This window comes from Anabrus simplex, chromosome 12 (assembly GCF_040414725.1).
Source record: "Anabrus simplex isolate iqAnaSimp1 chromosome 12, ASM4041472v1, whole genome shotgun sequence".
Taxonomy (NCBI): domain Eukaryota; kingdom Metazoa; phylum Arthropoda; class Insecta; order Orthoptera; family Tettigoniidae; genus Anabrus; species Anabrus simplex.
In genome coordinates, this window is record NC_090276.1 from 71,107,647 (window position 1) to 71,130,329 (window position 22,683).

The following is a 22,683-nucleotide window of genomic DNA, read 5'->3' on the forward strand; positions in this document are numbered from 1 at the left end:
TTGTCTTTTGTCTTTTGTCTTTTGTCTTTTGTCTTTTGTCTTTTGTCTTTTGTCTTTTGTCTTTTGTCTTTTGTCTTTTGTCTTTTGTCTTTTGTCTTTTGTCTTTTGTCTTTTGTCTTTTGTCTTTTGTCTTTTGTCTTTTGTCTTTTGTCTTTTGTCTTTTGTCTTTTGTCTTTTGTCTTTTGTCTTTTGTCTTTTGTCTTTTGTCTTTTGTCTTTTGTCTTTTGTCTTTTGTCTTTTGTCTTTTGTCTTTTGTCTTTTGTCTTTTGTCTTTTGTCTTTTGTCTTTTGTCTTTTGTCTTTTGTCTTTTGTCTACCGGTTGCAAAAATAAAATCTGCAATGTTGTTGCCATACATTCGTCAAAGATTTATTTCTTTACTTATACATGATAATATATTATTTTGGTCAAATAAATTAAGACAACCTACAAATACATTTTATTTCATAGCATGTACATACATCAACAACACTTTCACTCTAATGGGGTACTACTTTGGCACAGTATGAATACTCATAATTTACATACAAATGTCAGATTGAAATAAGATTATACCACTGGAAGAACATTGACTTTACACTTAACCTCCAGCAAACATGTAATCATACATTACAAAGTACTAGTGAATTTCATGTTCAGAAACTATACATACAAGGAATATAGATTGACAAACCCCACCATTTCATACAGACAGCATCATAACAAACCTGCTCAATGCTCTTCCACTTGGGAATTGCATTGCTCCCATTCTTTTAACATTCTACATATATTACCTATTTTCAAAATGTAACCATTCAATGAACACATTCCAAATCCATCCACACATCTCATTCTTCCTCAATCATCTGATGTATTAACCTACTCAAAGGTAGCAGTAATAATAAAGATGACATCACATCCCCATTTTTGCAAAATACACCAAACAGTTTCAATCACAAGCACAACTTGTTTATAAATAGTACAATACATGTGTATTGCAAATCCATTACCCTATCATTCCTATACCTTCATATGTGACATTTCAAAGTCAACACATGTTACATTCTGATTCATGACATTACTTCATTATATAGCTAAATCTTACAAATGTATCATAATAAAAATAGTGTATAGCTCTACAGATGTGTTCTGCATTGAGTGCATAAAAGAAAATGCATACCTGTTACAGAAAGTATTTGTAACACATTCCCCATATATACTTTCTTCAAGTAACCCATTTTCAATTCATTCCTCCAACTTACATAATTTCACAACTCCAGTACTTTACATTACTTGTTCCTACACAGCCAACATGTAAGTGTATCCCCTTCTTCAGTAGTACATATATATCTTAATTTCTTACTCAGCAATAAATTCCATATCATGCAGTATTGTACATGACTTTTGGAAATAAACATTGAGACAAGCAATGCACAAATGTTTTATTTCATGAATATTACATATTAAAAAAAAACAAATTATCTCTTGATGACATGTGCAAAAATTCCTGCCAGTCTTTCCCGTACATTTCCACTAAAAGACACAGTTCATTCCAAGACAGGTAAGTACACCATATATCTTCCTAGGTTTCAAGAAATGCTCCATTTTCAATCTCAGCAGTGTCAGCACACATAACAAACCTGGAAAAAACAAATTAAATAAAATGTACCTTCTACCAAGAACATGAGTAATGCAAACCTTCCTGCATTAATTTGACATTATATAGTAAAAGAAAACTTCTCAAAATAGTCACAATAACAAAAACTAAAGATAGGATGTGAGAAATAGCAGAGAATATGAGAATTTCATGGCTACATTAAAGGGTAAGGGAAGGAGCCAAGCTACAACCTATGCCACACCTTCACCTAATTCGCAGTCCACAGGTTCCACAAGAGGAATGATTTGGATTCAGAAGTGAAAGGTCAACAGTAGAATCCATTTTCACATTCAGAGGCAGATCATGGAAAAGAGCTGGGAATGTGAGAAGGATATATACTCTTATTCACAACAACCACAACACCATGAAAGACTGGAGATAGGAAGTTCATATTCACAGGACATGTGCATTAGTACTGTATTAGGATTTGAACTATGTCAGCCCTCAGGTTCAAGGTCCACATCAATATCTCAGCAGTGCACCACCACCTACTGATAAGATATGCAAGCAGCTCCTGTTGTCGCTATAAACCGAAGGTAATGGATCATTGCAACTTTAGCAGATGTGAAGGATGCCTCGGAGACGTATGCAACAACCGTACCATCAAATGAGAGTTTGTAACACTGTGCATTATTGGCATGAGAGAACACGATGCATCCATCCGGGACAAAGTGGAACGGGTGTGTCCAGAATGGTTCAGAGGTCATACAAACGACAACACAGGTCTGGTCACACACACACAAAAGAGATCGGCACCTCATCCCAATGGCACTGCACAACATATCTGCGTTCTCGACTCCAGCGCAACAGTGGTACAGTAACGCACCATAAACTATCAGGAGTGACAGTCCGTCGCCATTTATTACAGTCTGGGTTAACGGCACATCGTCCGCTTCTCCACCTACCTTTGACTAATGTCCATAAACATGCTACACTGTAATGGTGAATGGAACAACATCACTGAAGACAGGAATGGCAGCAGACAGTGTTTTTTGGATGAATCCAGGTTCTCTCCGTTTGAAAATGGTCACATTAAGGTTCACCGCACACAGGGGGAGAGGTATCACGTTGATTATTGCATTCACACAAGACATACAGCACCATCTCAAGGTCTTATGGTGTGGGGTGCTATCTGGTACAACCACAAATCATACTTTGTGCATGTCCAGGGCACTGTGACCAGTTTCATCTACAGGAATGACATCCTGTGATCTGTAGTCATATCCTTTCTACAAGACACCCCAGACACCATATTTCAGCAGGACAATGCGTGACCACATGTCGCTGCACGAACACATGCCTTCTTGTTGTCACAGGATGTCTCACTGTTGCCCTGGCCCACCTGATCACCAGACTTGTTGCCAATAAAAAATGATGGGATATGGTGAAACGACGGGTGCAGCGCTGCGACCCCATACCAACCAACAAAGATGAACTGTGGAACCAGGTGAATGCACCATGGATGGCTATACTCCAGGACATCATTCGTGCCTTATACAAGTCGATGCCATCATGCATGGAAAATGTTCTCAGTGCCCATGGATGACCCAGTGCCAACTAGGCAACAGGACACATGCTGAACCTACGTGACTGAAATGCTGATCGTTTCTGTAGAACATACTAATGAACACTAGGGTTGGGCAGACAAGAACAGTCAGTTCTTCCAGAACATTAGGAGCTTGAGGTGGAGTGTTTCGGTACAGTGTGCCAGCATACAGGACTGTAACTGCACAGAACAGAGAAATTTGAGAGGCAACATGACATGTTCCATATGAGCAGGAAAGTACTGCTGTACCAGACGTACTGTGTGTAGTTATGGCCAGCATAAAGGTGCACAGAACGTGAAGGAACAGTCCGAAGATTCAAATTTGTGGCCAATAATTCCGTTTAAAGGCTGCTTTGAGGTTAACATTTTTTCGGTCAATATGAAATACACATAGCACTGTCACCATGGCAATACAGGTGTTGAGTTAATTTTAATCAAAGGATAATTTCACCAGGTGAATGTATCGGCCTGTATTGTGAGTAATTAGGGCCAAGATAAAACTTCACAGCCCGTGAAAAAGCAGTCAGAACTTTGAAATACACACCCAAAAAAATAATGACGAAATGTTTTTAGGAGAACAATGTTTTCAGTCATTCCAAAATACACCTGTCACAATTACACTGGCAATACATGTGTTTACAAATGTCGCAATGTTATGTTCACCAATCATTAGTACACTCGCACAGTTGAAGAAACATTCATCAGTACTCTATTCACATACACAATATGCAAGCAGAACATGAAAATAAAAATTGTGGGATGTTAAAGTTTAAAATGTCTTGTCATTGTGCCAGTTGAAGATCCTTTACAGAGAAAAAAGAAGAAAAATTGTAACTCACTCTGTCCAGTTCAATTCTATTAAAATACAGTCCTAAACAGGACTTTGATGCGACTTCATGCAAAGTTTACAGTCTTTCGTATGGTTATATTACTAGACTTCCATGACAACACTCTTACAAAACACAACACATTACATTATTCGCATGTACCGAAGGCCAGTTGCTGGTGCAAAGGAACTCTCAGATCAAAGACGATGTGACAGAACGTGGAACACTCCAGTAAGTGGCAGCACACAGCTAGCATAGAGATAGTTGGCTAATAGGCAAAGGGCTGTGCATAGCGGCGCTTCTGGCGGGACAGCGAGTCACCGTCTCAGTCTCGCTTGAGAATGTTTCGGAACAATTGAACAGCGGAACACAACCGTGCACCGAAACAGGGACATAGAGCCCAACCCTAATGAACACATCCTGCGAATATGAACTTCCAATCTCTAGTCTTTCAAAAAAACAGCTTTCAAACACTCTTCACGGCTGTTTTTTTTTAATTGACGCTTATTCAATAAGTGGTTTCAATCCCTAACTGCCAAATTTCATCTCAACCCAAAAATATTTTTTTAAATGTTATGTGCATTTTTGAGACGATTGTGTTTATTGAAATGTAACCTATGTTTTGTACTACACTCGCGGCAGGCAACATTCAATGGAAGATTGTCTGAAATAATTTGAATATCCAATGCCAATCATCTCAAACTTCTGCATACTTTTATTACAGTTTATATGTCTTTTATTTTAGTGATTATGTTATCTCATGTTTATACAATTTTGACTCACCCTTCATGACCATTTTGAAACTGACATTGTACTTCACATTTTCATGTCTCTCATTTAATCACACTGATTTAACACCATGTATAATATAAATGTCTGCACGCTTACACCTATGCCTATTTCCCACATTTTGGCTGAAGATGACGCCAAACAGCGTCGAAACTAGTTCCAAGTGTAAATATATGTTGTAAATAAACTATAACATTTAACTGTATTGTAAAAAATGGACCCTTTTATGTTTCCTATCTTAGGTTCTCAGTTCAATACGGACAAAAATGAAATTCATAGATTTAAACAAAACTCATGTTTCAACAATCACGCATAAAATAATAAATGAAAGTAAAAATATCTTACCTTTCAACTCGTCTGACTGGACTGGTTATTATTATTTTCCTACCACCAAGTACATCTCCATCAGCTCCTGTCATGTAGACGCTGACTCCTGGTGACTGCTTGGATGGACTGCCTCCAGATTTCCAGTCTTCAACCATATACTTCATGTTCGTGTTGGATTTGATTGAGTCGTTCCCATCGTCTCCTGTAGGTACTGCACGTATAAGAATAAAATAAAATTATCAACTACAAGACTCGTATTGTGTCGCCTTAACAAAACTATGTACTGTACTGCCCTCATACAAGTCACAGTCAGACAGGACCTTTTGTCACAAATACAGTGGAACCTCTACTCTCCGTTTTTGGAGGGACCACGGACAAAAAAAAAAAAAAAAGAAATAACCTACAATACAGGAAAACTGCAAATTCCAGGAGTGAATGAACCATCAACAATTTGGCTAAACAAAAAAAAATAAAAAAATATGTAGGCTATACTTATAATCTTATAAACACCCCTAAACCAAACCACAGCCCCAACGGGCCTTCTGCCTACCAAGCAACCGCTGCTTGGTCCGGAGGCCTGCAGATTACGAGATGACGCATGGTCAGTGTGACGAATCCTCTCAGCCGTTATTCCAGGCTCTCATGATCGGGGCCACCATCTCACCATTACACAGCTCTACAATTAAAGGTAATCACGTAGGCTGAGTGGACCTGGAACCAACCCTTATCTCCAGGTAAAAATGCCTGAATTGGCCAGGAATCAAACATGGACCCTCTGGATGAGAGGAAGGCAAGTTAGACCGCACAATCGGCATCAAACATTAATTACCAGTACGAGAGTTCAAAATCTCAAAACTTTACCTTCAGTTTTACTGGAAAAACTGTCAGTTTCCTCTGAAAAATTCTTTCAGTTCAGCAATTTTGATCAGACAAACTCTTCGAGAAATCTAATATCCATTACACCAAGCCAAACAACAATCTAATGCAAGTACTTTTTAATTCCCTAATCTAACACAAAATAAGCACATGAGATACAAAAGCACCCAACAGGATGGTGAAATCCCTTTTTAAAATTTTCCATTAGAATTCAGTCACCGGTATACTGTTCGTAGTCAGTTTATGGAAATCTTGTGCCGCGTAAATTAGGCCTACGTTGACTTTTAAAGGTTATGTTGAACTCTAGAATAAGGTTTTGAATGTAAGTATCGATCCTCAAGGTCTCTAACATCGCATAGAAACTGTTGTACTTATACAAAGCCTACTAGATACTAGAAGGCCTGGACAGAGAGCCAATTTCTTGCATTAAAAGCAATGCACCGCTAGGTTCGTGTTTATGTCCTGTTGGTTGACACGAATTCTATGATTACGTGTGTTTCTACAACATGTTTTATGAGAAGAAATAACATATTAAACTTCGTTTTATAAGGTAAGGCCTTATCTAACATGAAATATGAAGAGTTTTGTCCCTTTTTAATTTATTTGGTCTCACAATTTGCAATATATGGATGGTTGCTGAGATGCACTTAACATTTATTTAGTTATGCGCTTCCAAATTATCTCTTCTATTTCCTTGAGCCTTGCTTCATGATACTACCTTTTCTTCTTGTGTACCTGCTTTTCACTTCTTAGCCCTCAGTATGTTTGAACAGTATTTCTGGTACGTTTATCGATCATTGCTTTATAGGCTATATTCTTCCTTTCAGTTATTTCTGCACACTATCACATCAGGTGTTGCTTTTATCTCTGCTTACTTCACCAATTACTTCCTCTGCAGTATCTTTTATCACTCTTACAATCCATCCAACTTTCGTCATTGGCTTTTGTAGCAGTTTCTACCATAGTAAAATGTTTCTTTATCCACTCCTGATAGAGTTTTTATTTTAGTTTCTGGGTCTTTTAGCTTTTCCATGTCATATTTCTTTAATTTGCTTTGTTTCTGATAGTTATTCTTACTTTTACTTCTCAATTTCACAATGACTAAGAAATGAACAGAGTCCACATTAGCTCCTCTAAAGGTTTGTACATCTTCCAGGTCAGTCGTGGTGTATCAGCAAGAATGTGGTCAATCTGATTCACTGTTTCCATCAGGGGAAGTCCACGTTCCTTTATGAATGTTTTTGTGCAGGAACATTGTACTTCTTATTACCATGTCACCTGAGGCTGCAAAAACAACTAGTCTCATGCCATTTTCATTACTATCTCTATGAAGACTATACTAGCCAATTATTGGTACTAGATGTTCCTCTTGACCCACTTGGGCATTACCATCTCCCAGCATCAGCACAATATCATGTCTGGGGCACTTTCCATATTCTCTTTCTAGGAGTTCATAGAAGGAATCCTTCTCCTCTTCATTCATTCCTTCCTTCTGTTGGTGCATGAGCAATGACTAAAGTGTAGTTTCTAAACCTTCCGCTGATACGCAGTTTGCATAGTCTTGGTGTGATAGGTTGATAATCAATGACTAGGTGCTTCGTACTTTTATCCACAATGAATCCAGTACCAAACTGGTGTGTTTTATCATAACAGCTATAATACATGTTGTATTCCTTCTTTTCCATAATGCCATTCCCAAGCCATCGTATCTCTTGCAGGGCTAGGATATCTATATTGTATTCTTGTATATTACAAGATTTTTGAGGGCACCAGTTCTGTACAATGATCGTACATTCCATGTTCCAAATCTAACCCATTTATCATTGCAGGGTCGTCTATATTCAATCCCTCCGGCTTCTGTATGTTGAGGATTCGTAACAATTTCTTTTTTACGAGGTGGGGCTGTTAACCCCTTGGCCAACCCCCAACCTGGAGAACCAGGGAACCTTCTGTTAGGGTTACCATACCTTAGCCAAGAAGGCCCTGTTTTAAGGCGCCGGGCATTCGCCTTCGCGCATCCCCATACGGGGTAGGATTTGCTGGTTGCATAGTCAGGTGAGCCTGCCAACTAGAGCATTTCCCAGTATTTTCCAGAGGCACCTCCACTGGGACTCAACCAGCCATTTTCCCGGGCTTGGGACCGGCACACAGTTAAGCTGCATTGCTCCCCCTGTGGCTGGCCACTGTGCTTCTACTACTTTAATTTCTGAGAGATTCTAACTCTTTGGAAATTGTTGGATGCTATTTTTGAGGTTTGATGGGTTGTTGAATTACTTTCGTTTTATCTGGAGCAGCAACAAAATTTCTTTCTTTAAAACCTGCCACATTATCTCTAATTGATGCTTCATTCTAATAAAAGATGTTTTGCAAGAAACCTTGTGTACCAATGACTGGTATTAACTGAACACAACACATTAACTAACACAACATGCATACCTCTTATGGTGTACGTGTGGAAGTGACCTCGTCAAGTGGACACTGACTCCTGGTGACTGCATGGATCGACAGCCTCCAGATGTTTCCATCTTCAACCATATACTTCAGTGACACGTTCAGGTTCAATTTGATGGAGTCGATCCGTGTCAATGCTGGCCGGCCTCGTCTCCTGTAGGTACCGGGCCTATAAAAATAACGTACAATTATAAAGTATATGACACATATTCTTCAGATGTTTTAATAGGTCTAATTCTCATTAATTTCCTCATTCAAATGTTAGGTATGTTACACTTCCTTCCAAATATGTTTTTAGTCCATACAAAATGACCCCCTGTTTCTTACGAACTTCCTGCCAGAAAAACACAGCAATAAATACAAATAATACATACAAACAATAATGGTAGTTGTATGGCCTCAACTACCTTGTGCAAGTATTGACGCCATCTGGCTGTCTGCTCATCAATTTCGACGTTAAGTTTCACTCTAGGCCTACTAGATAGCAGAGTAAACCGAATGTCTCTTGGGCATCCGTGGCTCAGTTTCAATTATTGTCAGGTAAACACCAAATGTGTCACCAGAGATCATTTGCATGCTGTTATCGTATGACATGGAATGAGTAATGGACACTTTTCCTCTCTTCAAAAATCCAACTACCTCTGCCAGGTTTGAACCAACTGGGATTCAGAGGCTGACACTACTGCTGGTCCACATAGGGAGCTAACAACTAATAATAATTAAATCATACAAATATCAATGTTATGACAAAACAAAACACATCACCCTATCCAAGACTAGACTGCCATTACTACCAGAAATTCATACCAAGTTTTAGAAAGATTCCTCCCATTTCATTTTTGCATATAATATTGATTTTATGTCCCACCAACTACTTCTTAAGCCGCGTATACACTTGAGCATTCGCCCCGAATGAGTGTGCGCTGCCAATGTGGGAGCGCACAAGCACGATCCCATGCCAATCTGTTGAGCAAGTATTCACTGTGTCCGGACCTCGTGCGGATCCAGTCACGTTGCTTCCTTTCCTTGTTGCCTTTTCCCTCTGGTTGGAACCCTTAAGGCTTTCAATTTTCTTGCAGCACTCTGCCAAGATGTAGTGTTTACAGTACACTATGTCTTCTGGTATGAGCTAGAATAAATTTGTTACTTTCATTGACCTGTCTTAGTCTCATCCATGGCTTTCACAATATGAAAGTGACCGAGGTATGAGCCATGCTAGTAATTCCATTCCTTATGCAGCCAGTCCCTGTTATGAATGGTGTGAAAATATCGCTCATAGGGTCGGTTGGTGCATGCATTCCAGTGAGCTTGGCAGACTGATATGTAACAGCAACTTCTGGCTCTGTGAGGAAAGCAATGGGAAACTACCTCACTCCTCATTTCCCTAGCATGCCTCTTCAGTGACACCTAGGCTATCTATGACAGCTGTTAGTGGAGCTGTAGAGGATCAAACCAGCCTTCAGGCTGAGTACCCAACATACTCATCTTTCAGAAATTGCATGAGGGCAGCAATTTCACTCCAAGTATCATCCTTTTTTAAGGTATTGTAACAGAACTCGTCCTTGGGGTTCCACAGAACAGGATACTTGTGGTAGTACTGCAGGAGGACAAGAGAATTATCCTGGGACAATTCCATTTCAACTTGAAATTATCTTTCACACTTTTCCGTCAATTCACTTGCACGAGTGAAATTACATATGGATAGCGGAAGCAGTCGGCTCATACTGTTCGGGCTACCCCACTCGTCATCAACCATCCACACTGAGCACGAACAGAGCATGTGCTTGCTTTGAGGTACCAACAACATTCGGATCGGGCTGAGGCATGCAGATCCATTTGGTTCGCCCTGTACTCATCTGAGCAAAACTGGGCAAACGCATGCTCATTCATTTTTTCATATAATATTGAGTTCATGTCCCACCAACTACTTCTTATGGTTTTTGGAGACGCCGAGGTGTCAATTTTGTCCTACCTGAGTCATTTAACATGCCAGTAAATCTACAGGCACAAGGCTGAAATAGTTTAGCACCTTTAGATACAAATGGACTGAGCCAGGATCAAACCTGTTAAGTTGCCCTCAAAAGCCTACGTCTCAACTGCTTAGCTTTTTCAGACAAAAACTTAGGATCGACCAGGATTCAAAACTCAGACGTGAGGGAAGAATGTCAGCAGCTAAGACACTGACCTAACCACGCTGCCCCTGCCACCATTTTCACGCTTCATATCCTAATAAATGAATAGGAAGGGGAGGACCCATTCACTAGCCTGCCTTATCACCCGATCTTAAACCATTCTTCCGGTCGGGTCACTTAAAGCACAGAAGCTTGAAATTTCTCGCAACGGGAAAATCATTTCCGGAGCATGCACGACGTGTAGGCCAACATGCATACCTTTTATGGTGTACGAGTGGAAGTGACCTCCTTTCGAACATTAACACTTCAAAACAGTACGAAAGGGAAAATCCTTCAAAGGTACGGAGTAAATAATAGACCCATCAGTATAGCGCTCTATTATATCCTAATTTAATAATACTCACTCAGAGAGTTAACACATGAAAACAATCATTCCTCCAAAATCATTTGACTTACGAACTTGAAATTTCACATCATGGTTACTGATTTATGTCCAAAAAGATATTTGGGAAACGCTTTAAATGTTCTACCACTATCATCATATTTAATCAGGATTAGCTGCGAAAACCAGTTTCATGTACCAGGTGGACAAATTGTCATACCCTAAGGAGTTTGAATGGAGTGTTAGGACAGGTAAAAATACTAAATTTTAGAAATATCTCTTTTCATATTCGAACTTAAAATTTCAGTCCCTCAGGGAACTGAGGCCGAAAAAACAAATCATTTGTAAACAAAATAAAAGCAATAAGTACGTGAAATTTCAATTTTGTTCAGAGAAGTGTCCAAGAAATGAATATTCCATTTTTTGCAGGTTATTAACCCCCCGTTCTTAGTGAGCACTTAACATAACCATCGTGCGAAATTTGATTTTCCTACATTGCAGGATCTCGCAGATACAGGAAGTCACTTTTATATACTGCGTATAGATGTTCTGTTTGAACGGTGACGCGGCATGATCTTTTTAATGACTTTGTACGTAATGGGGGCTGTACTCCTGGTTTTTTTTTTCAATTAATCCTCCCTGCTCTTCTTTGGTCATGGCAGATAATGCTAGTTTACTGCAAATTTAATTAAAAGTCACGTGGTGATAAATCCTGAAGGGAACATTTTTGGAGGTGGATGAATACTTCCGTTCCACTTCCTATGGTCCTACATATTCTCTTACAACATTTTAAAAATATTCCACTCCTAAAGGTTTGAAATGGTGGTTATCTCCGAGCCAAGACATGACATGACATCCTGAGTGACCCCTTTTAAATTTTTTATATTTTTGATTATCAAAATCTACATTAAGGGAGATAACACTGAGACACCTGTTGTAACTATCCAACAGCTGTGACACAAATCTGGAGAGACTAACCTATCACAACACTGGAGTTTTCTTTCAACAATCACACATAAAATACATGAACTTTGAATCTGTCTGTTAGGTCATCACCCCAGAGGCTGGTTGGATCCTCAAATAGCACCACCAAAGGCTATGCAGTTATAGGGAAACTGCAAAAACCAATGGCAGAGCCAAATGAGGCATACTAGGCAAGACGAGGAGTGAGGTAGTTTGCCATTGCTTTCCTCACTGGACCAGAAGGTGCCACTGCAGCATGACTGATCCTATGAGCAACACCTTTCATAACACTCAGACACCAGTTGTGCTCAAAATGTCATTATTCAGCACCACCCATACCCCAGCAGCTTCCATATTGTCACACCCATGGATGAGACTGGGACTTCGGTGGAAGCTACACTTTGCTCTGGCCTGTGCCAAGAGACGGATACAAAAATACTGTATCCATCAAGAAATGGCAACAGGCAGAATAACCTTACCTTTCAACTTCCCGACTTGATTCACTAACAGGGCTGGTTGTCTAATCTTCATCTTGCTACCACCGATGATGATGAGGTGCTGTCAAGTGGATGTCTACTCATGGAGACTGCACTCCAGATGTTTTGGTCTTCAGCCATATACTTCAGCAACACGTTCATGTTCGATTTCATGGAGCCTATCTCAATGCTGGCCGCCCACGTGCCCTGTAAAAATTAAATAAAATCAAGAAGTATATGACCCACACCATTCTTCAGATGTTATATTAGGCCTCAGTCTAATATTTCTTTGTCCTTCCCTCATCGTCGTATATATATTAAACCACAATCACTCCTCATACATCATGTTACACTTTATCCAGGATTTCATCATGTTTTCAGCACGGAAAAACCTGTAGGTTGAATGACCACCTGGGTTTTTTTTACGAACTACTTGCCATTACTAATTACACCTTTCACGCCCACCGCAATAACCCTTTAAATTCTTTTGTTTGGTGTACAGTATAACAATGAAGAAAAAGAAGTATACATACAAACTGCTATCAATACAAGTATTAACTAATAATGATAATTGTATAGCCTCAGATGCATGTGCAATCATTTAAATTTGACGCCATCCGCCTCTCTGCTCGTCACTTTCGACATTCCGTTTTACTCTTGGCCTCCTAGATGGCGGAATAAACCGAATCTCCCTTGGGCATCTATGGCTGAGTATTAATTTTCTTGGGTGAACATCAAATGTGTCACAACAGATGCCAACATCGTACGACATGGAATGTCCTATCAACATTTTCCCATCCTTCAAAAATCGGACTGCCAGGTTTGAACCGACTACCTTGGGATCTGGAGGCTGATATTCTTCCACTGATCCACTGTAAGTATACATACCAGGAAGGGGTAGCGCTCACACTGATTCAACATTTGATAAGATAATCAGCTATGTGGGAAACGACATGGAAAGGAACGTGATTGTAGCAGGTGATTTCTATTTACCAAATATCAATTGGGAAGGAAATGCAAATGACAGGGAGCATGACCAACAAATGGTGGATAAGTTAATATTGGAAGGACAGCTGATTCAGAAAGTGATGGAACGAAATAGAGAAAAATATCCTGGACGCAGTGCTGGAAAAACCACGAACTCCAAAGAGAAACGGAAGTAATAGATGGTATTAGTAATCACGAAGTAGTTTTTGTCATAAATACAAATAAATGTAATAGAAAGGAAGGTCTTAAAAGTGGGACTATTAGGCAGTAAGTACCATATGGTTCATAAAACAGGCATGGGGTTTTTATGAAGGAACTATGATTAGTGGGAAAACGGTACATAAGAATGTAAACAGACTGTGGGGTGTGAATTAAAACAATTGAATGTGAAAACAGGTTTGTACTACTACTACTACTATTATCATAATCGTCTTTACGTCGCACTGACACACATAGATCTTATGGCGACGATGAGATAGAAAAGGGTTACAAGTGGGAAGGAAGTGGCCATGGCCTTAATTAAGGTACAGCCCCAGCATATGCCTGGTGTAAACATGGGAAGACACTGAAAACAATCTCCTGGGCTGCCGACAGCGGGATTCAAAATCTCTCGGATGCAAGCTCACGGCAAACTCGCCCTGGGGTTTGCAACTTTAAAGGTGGTAAGGAATGGTAAAGACCCCTATGTTATAACAAAGAAATAAAGAGACTAAGAAGGAGGTGCAGGTTGGAAAGAAATACAGTTAGAAATAGCTGTGGAAGTAAGGAGAAACTGAAGGAACTTACTGGGAAATTGAATCTAGCAAAGTAGTCCGCTAAAGGATAACATGATGACAAGCAAAATTGCCAGTCACACAATTTCTAGTGAAAAATGGAAGGGTATGTATACGTAATTAAGGACAGAAACAGGTTACTAGGACATTCCATGAATCCTTAATAAACAAGGGGAGTGTGCCTGTGAGGAGCTTGAAAAGGCAGAAGTAGGTCTATTCCGTCAGCAGTATGTCAAGATTGTTGGTTAAAGGGTTATGTCCAGATAGAGGGGGTCACTAATACTAAAGAAGTATTAAACTTTACCTATGATAATATTTACAATAAGACACAAAAGTTGAAAACAAGAAAAGCAGCTGGAGTTAAGATTTCCGGGGATATACTGAAAACAAGGCGTTGGGATATAGTACCATATCTGATACACTTTCATTAATGTTTGTATGAAGGAGCTATGCCAAGTTAGAGAGTTGCTATTGTAGCCCCTGTGTACAAAGGAAAGGATGACACACAAAATTGAAAATTGCAGGCCAGTCAGTTTGACATGCATTGCTTATAAGCTTTGGAAAAACATTCGTTCTGGTTATATTAGACATGTTTGCAAAATTAATAACTGGTTCGACACAAGGCAGTTCAGGTTTTGGAAAGGTTATTTCACTGAAGCTCAACTTGTAGGATTCCAGCAAGATATAGCAGATATCCTGGATTCAGGAGGTCAAATGCACTGTATCGCGATTGACCCATCTCAGGCATTTGATAGGGTGGATCATGGCAGACTACTGGCAAAAATTAGTCCAATTGGACTAGACACAAGAGTGACTGAATGAGTAATAAATGTTTCAAGAAAATAGATCTCGAAAATTACATTAGGCGAAGCTTTATCTGACCCTGTAATAATTAAGAGGGGAATTCCTCAAGGCAGTATTATTGGACATTTGTGTTTTCTTATATACCGTATATCAATGATATGTGTAAAGAAGTGGAATTGATTGATGTTTGTTGTTTAAAGGGGCCTAACATCGAGGTCATCGGCCCCCCAACAGTACGAAATGAAATAAAAAACTAAAAGTCCAAAAGCCTCCTCTGACCAGAATTCAAAGCATGAGGACGAAGAATGAATGGATGGACGGATATGAATTTAAAACGATCAGTGGATCCAACCCACAGTGCCCCACATGCATAGAAGTTGGCACAAAACAATAGTATTACTGACCAAGGGACGGCTTCTATAGCACAATGCTGAATCGATTATTCTTTTAGTCGAAACGGGTCCAAAATCCAGGCCATCGGCCCCTCACAATGGTATTTATTGCTAGGAAAGTAGAACCATGCTATGTGTAATGTTGCGGTACTAATCAAAATTAGCGGAGACTCGCAGTATGCCACACATTACGGTACTATTCACAGGTAGTGTAGTGCGCACGTGACACCTATGGTGTTTCGCACATTGCAGCGCTATTTACAGGCAACGCAATCCTATGGCGTTCCTCACATAAGTGGACTAACCACAGGGACTCGTACTATCCTGTGGTATTCCACACATAGTGGGAACTGCACATAGGTAAGGCAGAACCATGGTGTCGCTCATATAGGGGTATGAATCACAGGTACTCTTGGACCCACCTCCGGATTCACACGCTGTCGCTACTAATCACAAACCTATTGCATATGTAACATAGTGGTACTACGCGCAAGTAAATGCGACCCATGCTGTTCCCTGCGTGATGGTACTAATTACAAGTAGTCTCATGGTTCTAATTGGTTGTCCCTTTTAATCACATCTTACGACAGGCAGGGGATACCGTGGGTGTATTCTTCCTCTGCGTCCCCCACCCACAAGGGGTTTTGTGTTTGTTCCACGAGAGGTATTTTATTTCCCTCAAGTCCACCAGAGATAAGGCCTTTTGCAGATGATGTTATTCTGTATAGAGTAAGAAATAAGTGCAAAATGTCAACGATAATGTTGTGAGATGGACAGCAGGCAATGGTATAATGATAAATGTGGTTGAAAGTCACATTGGGAGTTTCACAAATAGGAAAAAGTCTTCTCAGTTTTAATTAGTGCGTTGATGGGGTGAACGTTCCTTATGGGGATCACTGTTAGTACCTACGTGTTAATATAAGGAAAGATCTTCATTGAGGTAATGATTGTAAATAAAGGGTACAGGTCTCTGTACATGGTTATGAGGGTATCTAGGGGTTGTAGTAAGGATGTAAAGGAGAGGGCATATAAGTCTCTGGTAAGACTCCAACTAGAGTATGGTTCCAGTGTATGGGACCCTCACCAGGATTACTTGATTCAAGAACTGGAAAAAATCCAAAGAAAAGCTGCTAGATTTCTTCTGGGTGATTTCAGACAAAGGAGTAACATTAAAAAAAATATTGCAAAGTTTGAGCTGGGAAGACATGGGAGAAAGAAGACGAGCTGCTCGACTAAGTGGTATGTTTGCAAGTAAGTTTGTAAGTCTCTGTAAGTGGTATGTTCCGAGCTGTCTGTGGAGAGATGGCGTGGAATAACATTAGTATTATCGGCATACTTTATCTGGATGCATTTACACCCTTAGTGCTGAATCAGTCGACCTTGGTAATCTTCGAGATTCATACTGGCAACTTTTGAAACACAAACTATGAATCGCTTAAGCATCGTTGTGCGTCATCTGGCGTACACTTACGTACTAGTCCTGTTGTTCTTTACACAGCAAAGCCAAACTATAGAATTCATGCTAGGAACAAGATTCGCATCGAGAAATGTTATATAATGTGTATATTACACAGTTGTTGGCTTAAGATGATAATGGTTTAGAAACTTCATATCGATCGATCATATTATCGATTCAATTCATGTTTCATTTTCATTCAGTTGGCAGCACTACTGGAACCAGGACAGCTCCCTCCTTATTCCTCACCACCGTACACAAATGCATCCAGATAAAGTGTGCCGATAATATATGAATAAGTTTGAGTGGTGTCTTTAAAAGTAGGAAAGATCACAATATGAAGATGAAGTTGGAACTCAAGACGACAAATTGGGCAAATATTTGTTAGAGATTGGAATAACATACCAAGGGAGATGTTCAATAAATTCCCAATTTCTTTGCAATGATTTAAGAAAAGGCTAGGGAAACAAATAGAATACATATTAACAGAATGACACAAAAGAATTGCGTACAGTGATTCACCCATAGCGTATCGTTGGACTCGTCAATTGGCCCATAGCGTACCATTGGACTCGTCAATTGGCTGGTATGCCTTTCCAAGACCTGACTGCCATTACTTCAGGAAATACACATCTTCTTTACAACCTTGTCCAAGTTTATTCAGATAATGATTTTACATCCCACTTACTACTATTTACTGTTTTTAGAGATGCCAAAGTGCCTGAATTTTGTCCCACAGGAGTCATTTAATTTGCCAGTAAATCTACCAACATGGGGCTGACTTATTTGAGCACCTTCAAATACCACCGGACTGAGCAAAGTTGGGTTCGGAAGGAGCCGGCGCTCAACCATCAGAGCTACTCAGCTTTTTCACATGAATTGACCGGGCTTCGAAACCCAGACGTCCGGCTGGGAAGGCAGCAGTTAACACTCTGGTGGTCGCGCAAAGGAAAGTCATGTCAGTGGCCGCGCGGATCACAATTGTGAATGGAAAATTCTAAGTTTCCACGGAGGGAATTAGATATTTTTCACCAATAGAGCATGCTTAGAATTTTCCATTCGGAATTGCTAGGCGAGCAATAATTCCATTGTAGAGACTTATCTCCCATATGCAATTATCAGACTGTGCCTCTTATAATGGGCTTCTGATAAGTTCACCTGCATACACCCCAGCATCAGTGGGTAGGGTCTGACGCATCCCACTGTGATGAGTCTAGTGTCAAACCTAAGATGAAACGCTGGTTAATAGAGCAAATGCCTGAAAAGCCTCACAATTGTGATCCGTACTTTCTTTGTGATATAAGTCTATGCTATGCTATTTATTCAACAAATATGCTTATGCACTGTGAAAGGAACTTTCTTTTCTGTACAATATAATTATGCATGCATGTATAAGAAATACCTGAAAAATGACTAGATACTGTAATTCGTCTCTCTCCATAATGCTTTTGAGGTATCTCACTTCATTCAGCCATCGATTTATATTCCCATAGTCATCCATTTTGTACTTATAGACCAATAATTAATATAAACTCATACAGCGGAGTAGATATATGCACATGAACTGAGATTAGACACCGTAATAAGAAAACAAAGTCAAAGGAAGTCACGCTAGTGATCACACGGATCACAGTTGTGATCCACAATAATAAATTGCTTTATAACGCAACAATAATCAGTCAAGGTTAGCAGACTACTGCATTATCAGAGAGTGGATGGGGCGCGAGGAAGGTACACAGATGCTCAAGGTCAACAGTCATACAAAAAAACAGGAGGAAAGAAAAAAAACGGCTGGATCACTATTGTGATCCACGCGACAACTGGAGTGTTAAACCACTGACCTAAGCACGCCCCTCCAATTTTCACGCTTCATATTCTCATTTTTAATAAATTAATAGGAAGGAGAGGACCCGTTCCCTGGCCCGCTAGATCACCCGATCTAAAGCCACTTGACTTCCGGGTCACTTAAATAACACAAGCCTAAAAATTCTCGACAGGACAACTTCTGGCTCGATAAGGAAAGCAACGGCAAACATTTCCCTAGGCCAACTATGGCATCTGATGGCGGAGCTCTTGATCAAACAATATACATAGACTATCATTAAAATGTTTCATAAAACAGGACGAATTTCATTTTTTAAATGGAACTGAAGCAGAAAGAAAAATTTCAGTTAGGCCCCATAAGCTTTTGAAAGGGGAGAAATTCGTCAAACATGTAGAGGAAATAACAGACTCATCAGTGTGGTTAATACAGTTAGGAGCATCTGCAAGATTGATCACGGTAAAACGTACCGTAACGAAGCAAGAAGAAATTTTGTTTCATCCAACGCAGAGAGAGAGAGAACAGTAATATTGTCAAAGTTATAATAAACCGACACATTACGACTTGAACAACTTAAATATTCATTTCTCGCAGACCATTCAGTGTACAAAGTTGAAATTGTACATGGTTATTGCTCTTCTCACGGCCCTAGAGCGACGCATCACATAAGTTACGATACTTGCTAAATAAGACTAGATTGAAAGGTACTGTATTAATAGCTGATATACGAAAACTAAAACATTCTTTCCTTCAAAAGCATTTCGCTTACGAACATAACATTTCACATCATGGTTACCTACTCATTTATGCCAAACTTGGAAAATGTTCAACCTTTATCAAATTTAATCGGGGTTAGCTTCAAAAACAAAATTTTTCATTCCTCCAAAACAGTTTCATCTAGTTCGACAAATTGTCTTATAACCCTAAGGGAACGTTAGAACTGCTAACGATCATCATTTCTCTAAAACCACTTAATACAAGCCGACATTTCGCAAGACGGTCGCGTTTATGTCCTACATGTTAAACAAGACATGCTTTAAAAAATTTCATCCCTCAGGGTTTTGAGGCTCTAAAACCAGAATATCAAATCCTCCAAAAATAGTTAACGTCGAAATTACACATAGGTAGCTGTTCTTTTACGTTCTAGAATTAAAATATGAAAATAACATTTCGAACCTTAAGGCCCCGATAAAAAAAAAAAAAAAAAAAAAAAAAAAAAAAAAACCAGCCGTTCTTCCTGAACCGTTTGACGTACAAGTTAAAATTTCAGATTATGGAAGCTATTCTATACGGTATCATTTTACACAGGTGGGATCTCATACTCTTTCCACTTATTCACTCGATAAGACGTTACTTGAAACGCGTACAGTTAAACTACATAAACGTATTACACACTGAATCGAAACACCTTACACTAAGTCGTCGTTCAGAATCGTCCAATAAATTTCTTCTTGCCACCAAAGTAAAAAGTTAAATATGTGCATATATACATACATACAGAACTTCAATTCAATTAAGAGGAATTGCACCCAATAAGAGGGTGATTCACGTTGTTGGTGTAGTCAAATAGGCTACAGTACAGTGCAGACTCTACTGCATTTGGTGTAGTGCAGCAAATTTCAGTGCTAACAACTATTAATGCTTCCTCGGTGTATTTACTGTTCTAGAGCAGGAAATGAATTCCTTACGTAATATCCATATTCTGTTTCCCTCCATTAGGACCAAGTAATTTGATCAAATTGCCGTTCAGATCTCCATGACTGCTTCTCTGCGTCGATCCTCAGAGCGTCTAATTGGGAAAACAACACCGGAATGTAGCCCAAGTTGTAGCTTACATGGACGCAACCTGATCTCACACATTCTATAACCCAGAAATAAATCAAGCCATTTCATGTAAGATATTTCGATATCACCATTTTTTATAACAAAATAATCAAATATACGTAGGGCCTACTTCCCGATGACACCCTTGCCACTCATAATCGAAAACAGGAGTAGGCCTACCTTAGTATACATTAAAACTTCTATCGCCTAATAAGTCTATTTTCAGTTTCTTACTAAGCTATACCATTTTTCAATGTCCTGTACAATTTCGACCTTACTATGCCACCAACATATCCCATTCAAACATCCTACTGAAACTTATCAAACTTGCATTTCTTAAAATTATCTGTCATTTTCCTATTTTCTTAAGTGAATTTGAGTCTAACAAATCTGTTTTTTTACTATTTTCTTCACAAACAGTTTGAGGCTTTTCCTTCCTATCAGTCTCCCAGTTATCTTAATACGATCAGTACGGTATAAATCACATTACACGACTTTCAGCAATGGGATAGACTGATTTATATGGCCATGTTTCAATCAAGCATTTCAACGTTCTTACTTGAAATGGTTACAGTAGCAAGCAGAGTACTTTTCACAGCATGTCACCGTCACGAGTTGAATCCCCTTGCAATGAAGGATTGATGAACACTGGGTGGGATTATCCCCACTCAATGACGTAACGTAACGACCAAACACACTTGCCGAAGCAACCGGAACAGGCCAATAACAGTCGTTACAAATCTCTCTCTATTCATTTCCTCTGTATAACACGATTGATTTTCATCAATACAACTGAAAATCTGCTTGTAAAAATGGTGTTTAGCCACTTCTCAAAATTAGTACGATATGACAAAATATGTTTTCTAGTCTCAGGTCAATTCCAGTTTCCTACCACAGACTGATTCCTACATTCAGTTACCGTATTTACTCGAATCTAATGCGCACGCTTGATATACAAGATCTGCAAATTTCAATTTTCTACGCAGAGTTTCATTTACAGACTTCCCATTATTAAAATATAAGAACGTTAATGTTACATGTTCGACTAAAAGTGGTATGTTCCGAGCTGTCAGTGGAGAAATGGCGTGGAATGACATCGGCAGACGAATAAGTTTGAGTGGTGTCTTTAAAAGTAGGAAAGATCACAATATGAAGATAAAGTTGGAATTCAAGAGGACAAATTGGGGCAAATATTCGTTAATAGGAAGGGGAGTTAGGGAGTGGAATAACTTACCAAGGGAGATGTTCGATAAATTTCCAATTTCTTTGCAATCATTTAAGAGAAGGCTAGGAAAAAACAGATAGGGAATCTGCCACCTGGGCGTCAGCCCTAAATGCTGATCAGTGATTGATTGTACGAATTAAGCTGTTCGTCTACCTCAGGATGTCTTTTCGCAGGCCGGTAAACTTCCTTCTCGTTGATTTACAATCAAATACACGTACCAGTAGTGATTTTGGTTCGTCTCTGTGGATACTATGATTAGTTGCAATCCTCGGACGCTCAGGTTCCATTCGGGGCTCTGCCACAAAATATGAAAAGTAGTACGCGGGGTGGAACGGGGTTCACTCAGCCTCGGGAGGTGTACTTAGTAAAGGGTTCGATTCCCACCTCAGTAATCCTGGCAAGTGGTTTCCCATTTTTCCTCCAGGCAAATGCCGGGATGGTACCTAACTTACAGCCACGGCCACTTCCTTCCTTCCTTCCTTCCTTCCTTCCTTCCTTCCTTCCCATCCGCTCACAATGCCCTATTCAGCATAGCAGAATTACAGTAGGCGAAGCTTTATCTGTCCCTGAATTCAGAGGGGAATTCCTCAAGGCAGTATTAATGAACCTTTACGTTTTCTTATATATATATATATATATATAATAAGATTTATGTCTGTACATTGCTCAGAATTAAAAAAAAAAAAGGATGGTATTGCTGTACCAGTATTGACCACAGTAGCACTATATTTTTGTCAGTCTATCTGTATGTATGTACACGGATCACGAGAAAACGGCTGAAGAGAATTTAATGAAAATCGGGTATGTAAAGTCGGAGAATAAGAAACTACAGTCTACGCTATAAGTTATTTTATAAGACGCCCTAATATCACAAAGTCGAAAGAAAACTGCATATGAAGGCCTACAATATAGAAAGCTCATAAAATTGATCAACAATAACATTACATTGCCCATTCTTTATTGTGATATGCTTCATATCTTCTGTTGCCACTCATCT

General features: G+C 39.4%; 1 long non-coding RNA gene across 1 annotated transcript; it reads right to left on the reverse strand.

The window, feature by feature from the left end:
• Positions 1 to 318: 318 nt before the first annotated feature.
• Positions 319 to 21,141, reverse strand: LOC136884552 (uncharacterized). The gene is made up of 5 exons (XR_011018881.1): positions 21,021 to 21,141; positions 12,407 to 12,610; positions 8,436 to 8,619; positions 5,142 to 5,334; positions 319 to 1,617 (listed from the first exon to the last, which is right to left on the reverse strand). It is a non-coding gene; the product is annotated as an uncharacterized lncRNA (long non-coding RNA).
• Positions 21,142 to 22,683: the final 1,542 nt, after the last annotated feature.